General features: G+C 40.0%; 1 long non-coding RNA gene across 1 annotated transcript; it reads right to left on the bottom strand.

Moving 5' to 3' along the window:
• Nucleotides 1-4,327: 4,327 nt before the first annotated feature.
• LOC136695743 (uncharacterized) lies at nt 4,328-17,262 on the bottom strand. The gene is made up of 3 exons (XR_010802347.1): nt 17,082-17,262; nt 5,686-5,770; nt 4,328-5,516 (listed from the first exon to the last, which is right to left on the bottom strand). It is a non-coding gene; the product is annotated as an uncharacterized lncRNA (long non-coding RNA).
• Nucleotides 17,263-17,464: the final 202 nt, after the last annotated feature.

Consider the following 17,464-nt stretch of genomic DNA (forward strand, 5'->3'; position numbering starts at 1 on the left):
TACTTAACATCTTGAAACGCCTGTTCATCACTGAATAAACTGATTAAAATATCTTCTATATCAAGGGTTTTCAACCCACATGTTCAAAACATACAGCGCATGAAGAACCTCGGGTAAATGAAACACTGACAAAGCTGCTTTTTGCACCATTGTTGCTGGGCTTGTATTGACATTGGCTGGCTTAAAAAAGAGTTATGTTCCTTTATGTGTAAGTAATTTAAAAAATAATAAAAATAAACTAAAAAAAAAAAGAAAACCAAAAAACCAAAGAACCAAGGTCCCATATGTAATCCACAGGATAGTTAATATTTTGTTGAACCTAGCATTCAGTCTCTCTCTCTCTTTCTCTCCCCCTTTCTGCTGCTCTCTCTAGCTCTTTGATCATCATGATTGGCCTTATGTTGTAAGATATTTCCTCTATAGGCCTCAATTTGTACCTGTTACAAGAGTGGTAAGCGGTGTGGTGCCTTTTTTATAGCTGTTAGGGCAAGCTGAAGAGAATTTCCTAATCATTTATCTAATTCCAGATTAAAGGGATATCAGAGAGATTGAAGAAGCCAATTGGAGATGATTGAGCACAACCTCTGAGTTGTAATGGCAGGCATAAATCTGATTTCACATAGAAGTCCTGTCAAAATATAAATCAGCATTCTCTCTGTCACTCACTCTCTCTCTCTCTCTCTCTCTCTCTCTCTGTGTCACAAATACAAATACACACATAAACTCATAACTATGCCCACCCCAGCATGGTGTCATTAAAAATTCAATGGCAGCCACCAGTCTTTGATTTCTTGGATTACCATCTCTCTCTCTCCCACTCCCTCTCTCAATTCAGTTTCAATTTAATGCTTACTTCAGTGGTGATGTTGTTTATCATGAATTATTTCCAAAGCAATTAATCACTGTGTGATGATAATGAAAGAAAAAAAGATTGAAAACTATTACAACAGCTGTCACAATATTTCTTTGTTAGCATCAATACTGCTGTGCTTATTTGCAGCAGAGAACATACGGACAGCCATTCTGGTTGGAATATTTCTACAGTTCTTCATCCCTTCAGGCTGTGGTGTAGTGTGACAGAGTTTACAGCAACAGCTGCAGCTCGTCCTTTCCTCAGGTGAACTGTAGTTGCTGCCTATTCAATTGGTTGCTGAGGATTATTGCAATGAGATCATTTTAGTGTCATGAATTTTTCTTCTCCAGCAGTGTAAAAGTGCATTTCAGTTTTACCTAGTCTTACAATGCACATAATATTTTTTGGTTTTTTTTGACAATGCTTACTGTGTAAGTCACTTATTTAGTATGCACACAAAACAGCCACTAAATGCATGTCATTTGTTTCCAGTGTCTGAGAAATCGCAGAAAACACATATTTAACCAAAAATAAATAAATAAATAAACAAACAAAAAACACAGAAGCCTTAAATCTATATCACACACCTACCAAGTTCAGTCAAGGAAGCTGGTTGAACTTTCTGCATTTCACAATCTAATCCCTAACACATTCTGTGATGCTGATCTTTTTTTACTTGCTTCCTTTTCTCAGTAACAGCAGTTGATATTGACATATCATTTAGGTCCATAGTGTTGAGTTGTCTTTTCACAGTGGACAGATGGAGGAGTCAAATTGTTTTGCAGTCTGAAGCAAGTGTGGAGCAATTGATTTCTTGTGGATGTATTTTGCAGGAGAAGAACTTTTAGGCAGGAGTGGACAACTGGGCTAAAAAGGCTATATTTTCAGTATCCCATAAGAACCCCTGGTGAAATATGAGCCTTATAATAACAAATGCCTTATAAGATCCCAAAAGTTCCCTACACAGCTTTATACTTCTGTTTAAATAATGAAGTCCCTAAGAGACATTTACTCAACATCCAAGATGCAGTCACATGAGCGTTTGTTAATTTGTGTGTGACCTCATTTACAGAATGAAGGTGTGCTTGGTGAGGACACAGAGACCATAGACATTTTAAAAAGCAAAATTTTGTTTCTAAAAGGTGTGTTCCAACACATTTAACAATCCAAATGCTTTAGTAATCTGTCCTATGTTACATACGACCTGTTCTGATTTCATTTCAATAACAAAACATTGAAATACAAGTTACAAACTTGTTATTGTGATATTTTTTGTGACATTGGGATTTTAACCCAAAATGAATTACAGACCATGGCAAGAAATGTCATAGTTTGGCTTTAAATAGAACGGAGTCTGGGCTCTTATGGGTTCATTTGACATCAGCAGAATATATTCATGAAAAGCACTCTATATATGTATGGGCCACAGTAATGGAATATTTACATGTTGTACCTTGGTCTCTGTGAAACTACACTGCTCAGTGAGCCAGCACTCTGCTTTGTCTTCCTGGAGAGATACTCTGGACATTCACTATTGCTTCTCACCACCTGTTTCTAATCTGGGTTGTGAATTGGTTTCATGGACCTACTGTTCCATATAAGCATCTGTATTTTGGGGTAATCTGATTTACTTTAGCTTTGGTCAGTAGTGACTTGGTATTAGGGAATATTGGCTTAGTTCATATCAGAAGCATCTGGCACAGGGATGATCTGTTTCTACACTCTTCAGTAAGCTGCCCTGATTTTTCTCTTACTAGGTTTTCCACAAATCTAGGTGCCCTTTGATTTCACCCTGACATTCATCTGGGCTATGGATATGCTACAGCACTAGCTAATATCAAACATTTTATAAATGAACACTGAAATGTATTAAATGTAAATCATTAAAGGGGAACACCATCAAGACTGAATTATGCATCTTTTGTAGATTTGACTCCTGGCTTCTAAAGTGGTGCCACAATGAATTATGCACGTTATAATAATACTAAAAAAATATTTCAGATGATGTATCTTAAAGGTGTTTGATGTATTTGTGTAAAGCATGCTGTGTTTTGCAGTGGGAGAGTGGACCAAAATAACCTACTAAAGAAAAAGTATGCAAATTTCTGCCGTTGCAATCATGTCGTTCAGAATACTCCATAATGCTAGTTTTAGGGAGGAAACCTCAATCAACAAATGGCCATATTAAACGAACGTTCTATATAACCACAAAAAAGGGAAAAAATATCTTTCTGCAATCTATGAACTAGATGAAGTTATGTTTTTTTATGGTATCATTGTTGATTTTTTGAATCTTTTTTATCATGTTTTCTTTTACTCTTTTTATGTATTTCCCTTATTGCACTGTTTTAATTGTTTTAATGGTCTTTCATGATTTTAATTCTTGCTTTTAATTTAAGTGATTTTCCTGTAAAGCACTTTGAATTGCTCTTGTATGAAAGGTGCTCTATAAATAAACTTGCCTTGCCTTGACTTGCCTATATGCTACTGTACTAAAGCAAGGCTGTAAAGACCTGCGGTGCTTAGACGATTGACCCCAAAAACTCTTGTTGACTTTGTGTGACCAAAGCAGTGGAAGATAATCTGTGATTAAAATCATTCTCTAAAATGCTCAAACAAAAGCCGGTGTGAGTGTCCTATTAATAAAGTAAAGGTTTATTTTAAGCCCGGTCTCTGCACTGTCAGGATCCTGGATTGCCACTCAGACTCTGGATGAGATCATTAGTGTGTGTGGCTGTGGAGTTGCCCTCTGCCCGTCTCCCTGCTGATCCATGTGTTAATTACTTATCTCAGCGTGACGGGGCCCCAGACCCTTTAGGGCAGATGTAATGAAGGCGAGGATCCCAACACCTCTGATCTCCATGGGAGGCCAGTCCATGTGCGTGTGTGTGTATGTGTAAGTGTGTGTGTGTGTAGGGGTGAGAGGATCTGGTATGGCCTAACATGGCACAAGTAATTACTGCTTCAGGAAAAGGGATTGAGGAGACGGGCACAGTGACAAGTTTGTGTGTGTGTTTGTGTGAGCACACATTTAACCCTTTAAATAAAAAGGGCGAACACTTTAATTTCTCACAATTATAACATTAATGTAATGCTGTGATTTTTCTTAATTCAACTGTATACAAGGCATACTCTGACTGAACTATAGAAATATTTCTTATTAGCTTGAGGGCCAAGCTTTTTCCGTAGAGTGAACACATTTACTGATGTTTAGGCAGCTAAAAAATATTTATGGTATTAGCGCTATACTTATACGAACCTTGGATGAAATGGTATTAACAAATATTTAGCCATATAGAATGTTTAATAACCTGATAGAATAGACAATGATACAATGTAGGTTTATATTATTAATGTGAAATTAGTGAATCACATTTGAATCCAGAAAATTCAATACATAATCTTTATTCAGAGTAACCAATTTGTTCCAGTTAAGGTATAATACACTTTAAGACGAATAACTGGATAGGAGTTTAAAGGGTTAATTGGCACATGCAGACTTTCAGAATGTGTGCATGAGTGTGCATCTGTGCATTGGTGAATGAGTATCTGGTCTGCGGTGCTTAAGAATATGGCAGACAGTCAGGGATTATGAATGTGAAATCATAGCCGCTAAGCTAACAGATCGGTTTGTTTAAAGCTGCCTTTAGGGAGAGGAGTGCACAGATTGCTTTGTGCTTGGCTCACATTCAAACAGAATGTAGAATGAATTTCCTCTGATTGCAGGTTGTTAAGTTTGATAAGATAAACCCACAGAGTCCTGACCCAGAGGGAAAGAAATTAAAGACGCGTTAGTGGAGGGAAGCTCGTCCCTAATGTAGAGGAACCTGCAGTGCCCTTATCGTAGCCAATGAGCCGGATTCATTCACTGATGACTACATGCCCTGAATACATTCATTTGCTTACCTGTGTTGCCTGTGAGAGAGCGTGCTATCTGTATCCTGCTATCTGAAGCTGATAGCATGCTAGCACGACACTACCATGCCCAGCATGACTCTCGATTTTTTTTTTTCAGGTGTAATAATAACCCTCCACCTCTATTAAAATTCACTGATATCATTTTCTTTACTTTTTCCCTCCTTGTCCAGTGTCAATATTCAGCCACAAGTTCTGGGTATGAGTGTCTGAGTTTTCCTGCAGTTGTGTTTGTGAAATGTAATTGGACAGATCTGCCTCTTCTCTGCAGCTGACTAAAGCTTACTGAAGTAAAACACCAGCTGATCTTTTATATACCAAGCTACAGTTGCGCTCATATTTCTATCTGCATCTAGCCCCAAAGCCCAGTCCACAGTAAAATGAAAAATACCATCTTCTTTATTCACCTGCACAGATGTAGTCATCAGAACACACCAAGTTCTTGACAGTGATACACAAACCATTCCATAATGCTACAGAAAACTGATATTGTTTTGGACAAACACTCTCAGATGCTTGTGCTTCATAAAGGTTACAGCAGTGAAAGAAATATATAGTAGATTACATTTTTAAATTGACAGATGCTGCTTTCTTCTGCATCACCTGGGACTGGCGCATCTGCCTGAGGCCATCTGCTGAATCCACTGCATCCCTCATTTAAAATAGTAGCACCATATTTCCATTCTATCATACAGGAGATTGATCTTGATCTTCACATTCCATTCGGGGTTCATTCACCTCGTCAAACCTGAAGGAATATCCAGAACACAGATGCTGTATCCAAGACACAACAGACCTCAAGACACAAACAGTATTACCAACAGGCCTCACAACCTCAGAGATGTTCCATACCTCCAAGTGCTGTTCCTATTCTTTCCTATCACTATAAGAAGATGTTTCAGTTATGATTGTATTACCTAGAGCTGCTGTACATTCTCCTTAGAAGCACTGTGCTCTCTTCATAAATCCTTCAGCAGAATGCCACAGGGAAATGCAGAATTGCTAAAAAAAAAAAAATGTGCATAATAGACATAAATAGATGTAAACACAGTTGTTAAGAGTGGTTTGATTTGAAATACTGTTATACAGAAATGAGTAAAGTGGGCTTTTTTTTATACAGTGGTGGCTTTAGCAATCAGACATCTAAAGAGTTTAACAGTGCTAAAGATCCAATACTGAAAGGAAATCCTTTGGGATTGGTTTTTGGCCTTACATTCATTAAATTAGATTATAATCCAGTGATATGTGGAAAACTTAAGAGACTGTTTTAAACCCATAAAGTTAGAAATGATGCTCCTTTTCCTCCCCATCACCCACTGGGATAATAATATTCAGTCCCATTTACAACATGTTTAACCTTAACCTACATTACAATCTGAGCCTGATGATACAACCTTTCTAATAATAACACACCGTTTTATTACCACTTTTGTTTTTGACAGATTCAGCAATCCATCCTTCTGTTTCCCCCATTTTCCTCTTATTTCAGAACTCAGTGATGCGTTTATAATTTGTTTGTGAAGTGTTATTAATAGTGGCAGAGCTAGATTTTAAGCTGCATATTTAATAAATATTTCCTAATGATCAAACACTGAGGCAAGACAATTATTTAATCTGGTCTCTGTGATTTCCAATCATGAATTAATCAGCACATTACTTCCATTTGTTTCGGTTTAATTATGCAGGGGGCATTCTCCTCTCCCCGCAGCGAGCCTACTCTAAATTATACCCTCTCTGGGAATGAAAAGACACAATCAGGCACAAAGCTAAAACAAACAGCTTCCATGTGACACACTATAAACAGTCTTTGCCTCTGGCTCTGATGTTTTTGGAGGTTGTTCCAGTGTGGATTGGAGAGTGTTGGGTGTCATTACTTGTGTATCTGTTACAAGTAAGTGATGTTATGGAAAAGGCTGTCATGTTTAATCAGTGATAGATTTGATATGATTTACTGTAAAGGCAATCTTATACACCAGCAAAAAAAATCAATGCTATTAGGCTGTACACACAATTTTGTCCCTATACACACTATATTATGGAACAACATTTTGTTATTATTATTATTATTGTTATAAGATCTCAGCATATAAGGAAATAATATAGTGAACTGGGATCTAAAAACACACAGGAAATGTAGGAAAGGGAGTGAAAATATGTAGTAGAGTATCTAATATACTATAATATGTAATGTATATTTATTGTAAAAATGTAAATTTGTGTGCTGCATGCAAGCTCTATGACATGGATGGTTCCTGGAAACCTTGATCCAAAACACTGATATTTTCAGTCATGGACTTTGGGAGAAACTGAGGAGAACCAGTTGTTCTGGATTTTACAAGGCATACAAAGCATGTAAATATTATTGATAATATACTGTTCTAACTGTAATCAAAACTGAAATTATAAACCAAGTAGGTTTACTTAGATGTAAAGCATCTCATAAACTTGTTTATAACTCACTTACCTTATCTTACTCACTCATACTGAGCAGGGTAAACATTCTCCACAATGGGGTGGCATTACCACTCAAATAGTTTTGAAGCCTCAATCATTTACAGGACTTTTTTGCACGACCAATCCCCCTGCCAGCGTGGGTCTTTAGATCGTGGGAGGAAAGTGGAGCACCCAGAGGAAACCCATGCAGACATGGGGAGAACACATCAAACTCCTCCCAACACCCTGTTGCACCACAGTGCCACCCTTTGAAGTTTCATAAGGGGTTTTTAGTGTCAGTGAAACTCAATCCATTATCTAAGAAAAAACATATAATTTTTACAGTGTTTGTGTCTGTGAGGGCGTGTGTGACTCCACACCCTTAACCATTACCAGTCTTTTCTCAGTGAAGGCTCCTTTCAGCTGTGTTTGTGTGTGTGTATGTGTGTCTCAGGTCCAGAGTGAGAATGAATCATATTTGGATTCCACCTTCCACCATCTCTCCAACCCTTTAGATGCCGAGTCCAATTTAAAGTGCATTTTGCCCACTCACTTTTCTATATTATCTTACAGTGCTGAAACGTTTCAGACTCTGAGCAAATTCATCCAGCCGGGGTGCCTTTCTAATACATAATGAGGCTTCAGATGACTCAGGCCGGTGATGATGGAGGCCCATTCAATGCCCATCACAAATGTTAGAGAGCAAGAGAGAGAGCTTTTCTGTAGGAATGTGAATTCCTTCATAAAAGGATTAGCACTTTTCACATTTGACTTTCTTTTGAATGGAGCTTCTTCCCTGCTCACATGTTCCATATTTGTTATATTGGATAAAGAGGAATGGTTAATTACTGCTATTAGGGGGCTTATTGCCTGTGGAGGGACTAATTGCCCTTTTTTGATGTGAGTAATTGCTTCAAGCCAACTCAATATTTAGTTGTTTAACCAACATTCAATGCTTGTTGAAAGAGGGCTGGGCAAAAATTCCACCGTGTCCTGAAGAATGGGGAACAGGCCTCCATTTAGGTGACTTACTAAAGGTTTTAATTCAATCTAACACAGGTTTTGATGACATGCTCACACACTGCAAGTGCATATTACACGTTAGGTCAGTCTGCATTATTTATTTAAAGTAGTGTAGGTGTTTAGAAATGTGGTGTAGGTATTTACAACCCTGGATCAGTGCTCTTAATAAAGTGCTCTTCTATTCTGTGGCAGGGTTTCCAATAAGCTTTGTATTTCCCATTGTTAATAGGCACTGTTGGGTTTTTTCCTTTATAGAATGGCACTTATCTTGCACCACAGAGCCTTGGTCACCTTCCCTCATCTTAAATACTCTCCCCCAAAGAGCGTTTAACTGACACAATGATCCATGACAGTGGGCCGCAGCCCAGCGTTTACTGCTTCAAACCTCCACTATCTAAAGGGTTGAGAGGTTCTCTCTCTCTCTCTCCACTGTTTCTGTCTCAGTTTTCCTCCCATGTCTCTCTCAGCCTGTATCCTTCTGCCCCCCATCTCACACCACCCATCTCTCACGTCTTCCTTTGTGCCTCTCTCTCTCTCTCCCTCTCTCACCCTTACACTCGCACTCCTGGTTTTGAGAGGGGTAAAGGCTGTGAAATTTGGAGAGGGGATAACCTGCCTCAGGTTTGGGATCATAAAAATCCAGGAGAGAATCACATCAGGATGCTTGTATCTGTCAGCTAAAGCCGTCCACATACAGCCTTAATCCCAGCTCGGAGTGCAGGTGATTTACTCAGCGGCAAAGTGTTAAAGAAGACGGCCTCTCTCAGCTCTCTTCCCTGCTGCTCAGTTTCTCCAATCTTTCATACAGTTTTTATACACACACACACACACATGCACAAAATGTAAACACCAATGTGAACCACAGGTCAAGCTGGAGAGTGTGTCAAGCTGAAAGCACTGAGTCAAGATGACAATGTTGCAGACACACGTCTGAGCTATACATTATTTTGCCTCTGAAGGTTAGACCTCCTGCCTCTGCAAGATCTTTGGGTTTTATGTGTATTGAATATATATCAGAAAAAAACATGGCAAATTTTCAGAAGCAGGAAAACACACACACACACACACACATACACATATATATATCCATGATGTAATATTGGACACAAATTGTTAAGCTCAGACCCCTGAATATACTTCGTAATGAGGAGTTTTATTTAAATGAATACATGCTTATGTCATCACAACTGTATGTAAGTACATTTATGACACCTGGATCACGGTTACATCCTGACTTGTTGTTTTTAATAAATTGCTTCAGTAATACATGTAGGCCCAAAAACTGTCACTTTCAAGAGTTATGCCTGTGATCTTTACACAGAACCTTTATTGCAAGCTCAGCTAGAGGCACTGGGTTCCTCGAACAGAATGGACAGGAGCGCTGGCATGTATGGACGCAGCTATTTCAGAGTGTCAGGGCGCTGTGACCTTTTCCCTCCACTGTACGATCAAAACAGCAGGTCCCTGCAGGCAGGCTAAAACACAGAGGGCTTGGGGCTCGTCTGGAGGAATGACAGGTAATCTGGAGGAGTGCTGGAGTATAAAACGAATGAAAGAGAAAAAAAGGAGAGCGAGGGAGGGGAATAAGGTTAAGGTTCCATCAGTTTCTAAAGTCTTGGGCTCCTGTCTATACTTGGCTTGTGATGGTTGCACTGCGGGTGTGTGAAGACTAGGGAAAGAAACATTCCTCTACTCACACAACATACGTCTTCCTCCAATAGCTCAAAATAGAACAAAGGCTCAGAGTGGCCTGTCCTGTGCTTTTCCATCATGAAACTTAGCTTTAAAAGCTGCTGTAGATGTAGATGACAGCTGTCAGCGCTCTTCGTGGACTGCCATCTTAGGGCCACTTCCAGTAATTTCACACTGTAAACCCACAATTGAGTAACACAGCTCTGAGTCTCATATATAACGCTTAATTTCCACCAACAGGGAACCGTATTTGGAACCGATCAACACGTTTCCACTGACATAAATTGGTTCGCGAACCAGAAAAGTTTGTTTGCAGCTGGAACGAAAGAAGAGTTGGTTTTTCAGCATGAACCGTGAAGTTGTCTGTGGGCGTGTCGAGGTTCAGTAACTCAAGAGCTTAGAGCTTCGAACACAGCGTTAACACCCAGTGGAGCTGGACGGTGTCATTCTCAATGTTTCATATAAGTAAATAATAGGAAATAAAACAGGAACACACTTTGTTTGTGTGTGTTTCTGGGGCTGTGTTTGGCACGACACCATGCACGCTGGTCAGAGCTGTGGCTCTTGGCTCTGAACTCTGCAACATTTACACAGTATTATATCTCACTCAGACTCCATGGTAAACAAAAAATATACAATGACCCTGTCATGACTCTGACAGTTTATCTCGGGCTTCGTATTCAGTCACAGTGTTATGCCCCTGCTGATGACACAGAAATACAGACCGGTGTTGCACCGAATTCTGAGATCGTCGAGTTCTGTGACCCTAGGGGGCGCTACTTCATAGCCTTGGTATAGGGGCTCACAATTTCTGACAGCTGCTGTCAGAATTTGTGACCCCCCTGAACCTTCATATAAAACTTATAATGTATTATAATGCATTTATAATATATTTATGTAATTAATATTCAGTGGGGTCACATATTCTGATGGCAGCTGTCAGTAATTGTGACCCCTATGCTAGACATGAAGCAGCGCCCTGTAGGGTCACAGAACTTGACAGTCATAGAATTAGGTGTAACATCTGTTCACTGGAAAGAACCAAGGTTCCAAGAATCAGGAACAGAACTGGTCCAAAACCACTATTAGAAAGCACTATTAGTGCCACACCATATGTGCAGTGCTATTACGCAGTATCTCAGATATTTTTGGAATTAATCAGATCTTTAAAATGTCCAAACAGACATGTGATGGGACCAGTATTACACAGATTCAATATGCTGTAATACATCAGAATTCATAAATTACATAACCCTCAACACTCCCTAAAGGGCCTAATCCCTGTCTGTCTAAATCCCCTGCTATTTGAGCAATCTATCTGATTCAGAAATGACCATATCCTCAAACCTTTTAGAAGCAACCCAAAATAGCATGAAATTAACTGGAACTATCTGGAGCATCTGCACATGAGCCTAAGGTCATCATGTTCAGAGCCAAACACTGTTTAGAGTAGTGATTCTCAAACTATTTCAGCAGTGCCCACTTTTTGTAGATCAGTCCCTCTTCCTACTCAGAAACACATGCACACCCTTTGTTTCCAGATTCCACTTGAATTATGCTTTTTTATATAAAAAACATCAATAAGTCATTTTTACTTTGATATTATTACAAGTGACATGCATTATATATCCTTTCCATTTGCCTTGCTGCCCACCATGTCCCCCTGCAATAGCTGAGCATAATACTTTAAACCTAAAAATACATAGAATTTATCAAAATGATAACATTAAGAACATCAGCACTGTCAGTAAAACAATACATGTACACGGATCAGCCATAACATTAAAATGACCTGCTTTATTTAGTTCAATGTATTGTCAATTTTTATCAGCTCCACTGACCATAGAGATGCACGCTGTAGTTCTACATTTACAGACTGTAGTCCATCTTTTGCTCTGTGTACTCTCTACAGTACACTTCACCCCTTTCTTTTGAGTCAAGGTTTTTTCAGAACACATGATGAGACTAAATGAATGCACACTGAAATGCTACCCATCAAATCGTAAACTGAGGCTGTTGTCCCTTTAACTGGCTATCGAAAGCAGAAAGACCCTACAGTGTGCCAGCTCTTCTCCCATTAACACCCCAGCAGGTGTCTGCGTTTGGTAATTCCTCAATCTACAGCAGAAATCCCAGAGCAGAGCTGATCTACACATGCGCAGAGCCCTTTAAAACATAACCTCTATGGCTAAGACACTCTCCTGTGCTGACTTACATTAGTAAGCCTTTGTAGTATTGATCATTAAAGATGTTCGAGGGATAAATTGTGCATGTGGAGCAGAGGTATTTATAAATCTACCGTTGTGCTAATGGGCCCGTGGAAGTAATTGGAAGTGTGGAAGTGCATGCAGATTTCCATGAAGCTACAGTTTAATGATTAAGGTGCAATAAGGATGTGTGTATGTGTGTGTATGTGTTTGTGTGTAAAAAAAAGAGTGGGCAAGAAGAGGCCCAATAAACCCACAGAGAGGGCTGAGTGTACACTAATGTATTCATCTAAAGTGCATTACTTAAATGAAAAGCATTTCTAATATATAAATTTTGATTGCAACTCACTATTATCTACAAAATGTGCTCTCTTTAATAATGACATGCTATGTGCTTAGGCTACATTTACAAAGATATACCCGCCGTTGTTTCCCCAGACATTATTAAATGCTTGTCTTTGTTTTAAAAAGGCTTTCAGTCTCGACATTGTTGGCATACACTGTTGTCTACTTTCTGTCAAAAGCATTGTATGGCTGACAGCTGTCATCTTTGCTAAATCCCTTTCATCTTACCATTAATGTCTGGAGCATGCAGTGCTCACACTGGACCACACTAATATCTGACAGTTGGAGAAGGCCTGCTCTAACACAGCTACAGTCAACTCCAGGAATATTGGCACGCCTCAAGGAAATTAGCAAAAACATCAATGAAATCTAGTACAATCCCATTATGTTTTCACAAATGACTGGAAAATTACACCCCATTTCTCCAGGACTTTAATATTAATTCTATTTTATTTTACACATTTATATATAATGAAATCTTAACCTGGGCGGCAGAGTAGTGCCGCAGGTAGTGTCGCAGTCACACAGCTCCAGGGACCTGGAGGTTGTGGGTTCGAGTCCCGCTCCGGGTGACTGTCTGTGAGGAGTGTGTTCTCCCCATGTCCGCGTGGGTTTCCTCCGGGTGCTCCGGTTTCCTCCCACAGTTCAAAAAACACATGTTGGTAGGTGGATTGGCGACACAAAAGTGACCGTGTGTGTGAGTGTGTGTTGCCCTGTGAAGGACTGGCGCCCCCTCCAGTGTGTTTTCCTGCCATGCGCTCAATGATTCCAGGTAGGCTCTGGATCCACCGTGACCCTGAATTGGATAAGCGGTTAAAGATAATGGATGGATGGATGAAATCTTAACCTCGGTATTATTTCCTGTACCATCCAAAGGAATGTGTGTTATTTGGAAAAAAGAGTCGATATTGCTTTTAGTGTTATTAATGTCTATGACCATTTCTGTATGAGCTAACACATAAGATTCACGTGTTATCCATTAACATGGGTACAACCTAGGTGCTGCATACCATGGAGAATAACTAAAAACATTAATGCCAGCAGTTGAAAATACCAGTAATCACAATTAGGGCCAGTGTAAAAAAGATACAAAGACATACAACAGTTCCATATTTTCCAGGAAGGGGACATTTCTGCATATTGCATCCATGCACATTGAGGAGGATGCTAAGAGTGGCAAAGAGAAGCCCAAAGATCACAGTTTTACAACAGCAAAGATTAGTTGCATCTTTCACAGTTTCAAAATCATCATTGAGGTACCAGATCCATGACCTGGAGCTTTTTGGAAGAGATGCATTATAAGAAGCCCTTCCTGAGAACAAAGCATGCATCCCAGCACATGAACTTTGCCCAGCAAAACTGGGAATACAACTGGTATTGTGTGTTGTGGTCAAATGAGACAAAATTGCACTTTCTGGCCATGCACATCATCATCATATTTGGTGGAAAGAGTACAAAGAACAGTGCCTCATACCCACTGTAAAATATGGTGGTGGCTGTTTGATGTTTTGTGGCTGTTTTGCTGCCAGTGATCCAGAGGCTCTTGCTAAGGTCAGTGGCATAATTTTAGCTGAAAATCTGAGGGACTCTGCCAGAAGTCTGAAACTGGACCGTGTTTGATTCTTCCAACAGGAAAGTTATCTGCAGCACAGGTCAAAATCAACAGAGAAATTGCAGCGACACAAAATCACAAGAGAAAACCCAAGAATCTTAGTGAATTCAAAATATTCACTATTCAAGATCCCTCTACAATTGTCCTCTAACCTCATTAAACATACACAACGAGTGCTGTCATTATCACCAGGAGAGTCTTCAACAAATACTGAAATTTGGAGTTTATTTGCTTCCATGTTATTTTTGACAGTTAAAGCATAAGGTTTTGGTCCCTGTTGTTTTAGTACCCAATCACTGTATGTGTTGTTGAGAAACGTGCTTTTGATGATGTGCTTTGACTGAAAAGAGTTAGCATCCGGCCTTCCACTGGGCAACTGTGAGATAATTTGACCCCTAGGGATGCCACTGCTATGTGCTGGAGTAAAAAATAATAATAAAAAAAAATCACACTTTCTCTGGATGGGTATAATGGCACTCCTTCCTCCCTGTTAGCTAACATAAAATAACTGGGGATTTAGCGATCTCCTCCAAGTGTGAAGTGCAGTCCAATGATGCTGTGTAAGGAGAAGACTGAAAAGAAGCAGTGGCTGGCTCCTCATGTCTCAGGGGAAGCTTGCCCTTAACCTCCCAGCTGGGTAGCACTGTATGTTCAGGGGAGTCCTACCTAGCAGGAGGAATTGGCATGACTAAAATTGGGTCTAAAAACTAACAGCATGCTGGTGCCATAACGTGTTGTAAGAATTTTTAGCAGCCATTGGTTGTCTCTGAAATCTTGCATGCAAACATTCACCTGTAAGTGCTTGGGGAAAAGAATGAGAAATAAGAATAAAAAGTATCTTTGTGTGAGGCGGCGCCCCAGATGCCTCTGTTCAAGGTAACTCAAAACTGGATTTGCTGTCATTGCAACATGAGGGGGGATTTGAATAGGGGTTTAAAATTCATGAAGTGCTTTTTGCCATTCTTGTTAGCGAGCCTAAAATGCCACTTTCTGAGAGTGATTGTCAACAGATGCATTACAACCTCCTTAACCAACAATTTTAATGTCACAATTAGCAGATTGACGTTAATGGGATAATGAACCTGAATGCAACTTGGAAAAACTTGAGTGTGAAGAGGACGTTTGTTTTGGATTACAGTGAATGAGGGGGTAAAAAAAAATATGTTTGCAGTCTGGTTAAACCCTTTTAACTATGCTAATCTTCAAAAACACAGTCTCACACAGTATCCAGCGCTAATCCGAGTATCTCTGATGGCCAATTAAAAGGAATCTGTGGAAGACTGAGTGGGAGCACAGCAGTGGGGCATAATGCCAGTCGGCATGGATTTGGTAAGTGGTTAGTGAGTCGGCATTTTAATGCCCTGAGCTCCACAAACAGCCCTTCATCAGCTTGGGCTCCCTGCTGGGATGTAAAGGCGAGGACTCTTGGCTCAGCAGCACATACACACGCTCGCATATACACACACACACACACAGAGCCAAAAAGAGAGGAGAACATACACTTAAAACCATCTTATCCTCTGAAATATGCATGCTGTTAAATTATACTCAGACTGCTCTCTTTCCCTCTACTTCCTTTCTCTGTCTCTCTCATTCTTCCTCCTCTTTTCATCCTGTTTTTTTTTAGCTCACCCTCCCACAGAAAGCAACAAAGCCTTGATTTCAGGTTTGAAGGAGCTGCATTTGAAGTTGCAGAGATAAGGTCTTGTCCCCAGTGGGAAACGGAGGGTGGATACTGCTTGAGCCATTTATGAGCGCCACGTAACATTGTGCTACAACAATCTTTCGACCCAATTAAGAGTGAGAGCCGCAGAGGACTGGCCGCGATAATCGTCCATTAGCCAAAGATATTTAGCAAGTGGAAGCATATGCACTCCTCACAATCACATTCTAAAACCAAGTGGCCTACTTTACAACTGAGTGTAAACCTTCCAAAAGAGAGAGAGAGAGAAATAAAAAAATAGAGATAGAGAGGAAGAAAAACAGAAGAAGAGTTCAGAGAACGAAAACATGTCAAAGAAAGAAAGGAAAGAAGACAAGAGAAGGAGAGTAAGGGAGACTAAGAGAAACAGTGAGCGACAGAGCGAGAGAAAGAGAGATAGAGAGACAGAGAGTTCAGAGCTCTTTTGAGTGGTGGAGGAGCACAGCGTGAACCCAGCTGAGCTCTCTTCTTCACAGCATCTTGTTTGGAGCTGATAGGAGAGAGAGAGAGACAGAGGAGCTTCTTTTTATGAGCGTCCTGCCGGATCCCTGCTTCTAGAGGATTGTGGGCTTTTGTCTCATTGTCCTCTTCTCTAATGCTTATGTGTGTCTGCTTGTGTGTGTGTGTGTGTGTGTGTGTGTGTATGAGGATTTGGCCCCATTTTCTTTTTTCTTTTATTTTTTTGTGTCCTCATCTAAGGCGAGAGCACAAGCTACTGTCAAGAGAATCAGCGGCACACATGACCCAAAACTTCTCTTTGCCTTTGTCTTCATTGGAGTGGATCTTCTACCGAACAGCATAAGCGAGATCTCCTAGTAAATGACATTTAACACCCTCTGCTAAGAGTCTTCTCAGCGTGATAGCACCAATCTAGGACACTTTCCTCCCTTTTTATGTAATGTAATTCTAGCAGAATTTAAAAGGCAAGGCAGTTTCAAGATGAACAAGCTTCCACTCTTTGACACGCTGCATATGACCAAAAGTTAGCGTTTTATGTAGAAATCCTTTATAATGAGTGTATTCACCTAATGTAAGGTGCTCCCATTTTGGACTTCAGCATACAATTGTGTGCACATTTACTTTGCCCTCCATACAAAAGCATTAAATGAAATGGAATGCTAAACAAAAGCTTGAGGTCACAATGCCATAAGGAACCTCTAGCACTGGAAACTTCAGCAGTAGATATATATCAATCTCAGTCTTTCTCGATCAAGGTGCCGTTTGGCTTCGTCAGGGGAGCTGTCAAAAACATCCCAGTGTTGCTGACATAAACATAATAGAAAACAGTTACAAACTTACCATGGAAATGCAGCTACAGCCTCAAAATTAACGTCGGAATAAAACTGCAGTTGGGCCTGAATAACTGGCCGCACAGTATTTACATCCATTTGTTAAAATGTGTGTCCAATATAGTTTGTCGAAGTTGGGCCATGTATGTAAATGCTGCAGGCCGGAGCACAAGTGGGCGTGATCTGTGGGAGGGGCACCTGTCAATAATTTTCGACTGCAGCCAATCAGATGCTAGACTTATATTGTCAATCACATTTTATGCCAATCGACAACAGGAGTTAGTCAATCATTTTCCACTGCAGCCGCTCTTTCAAAAGAAGGCGGAAACTGCGATGCTATTGGTTAAAACTCGCTCAATTTAAACTACAAAACAAAGGTGAAGCAGGATCTGT

Source organism: Hoplias malabaricus, chromosome 4 (genome assembly GCF_029633855.1).
Source record: "Hoplias malabaricus isolate fHopMal1 chromosome 4, fHopMal1.hap1, whole genome shotgun sequence".
Lineage (NCBI taxonomy): Eukaryota > Metazoa > Chordata > Actinopteri > Characiformes > Erythrinidae > Hoplias > Hoplias malabaricus.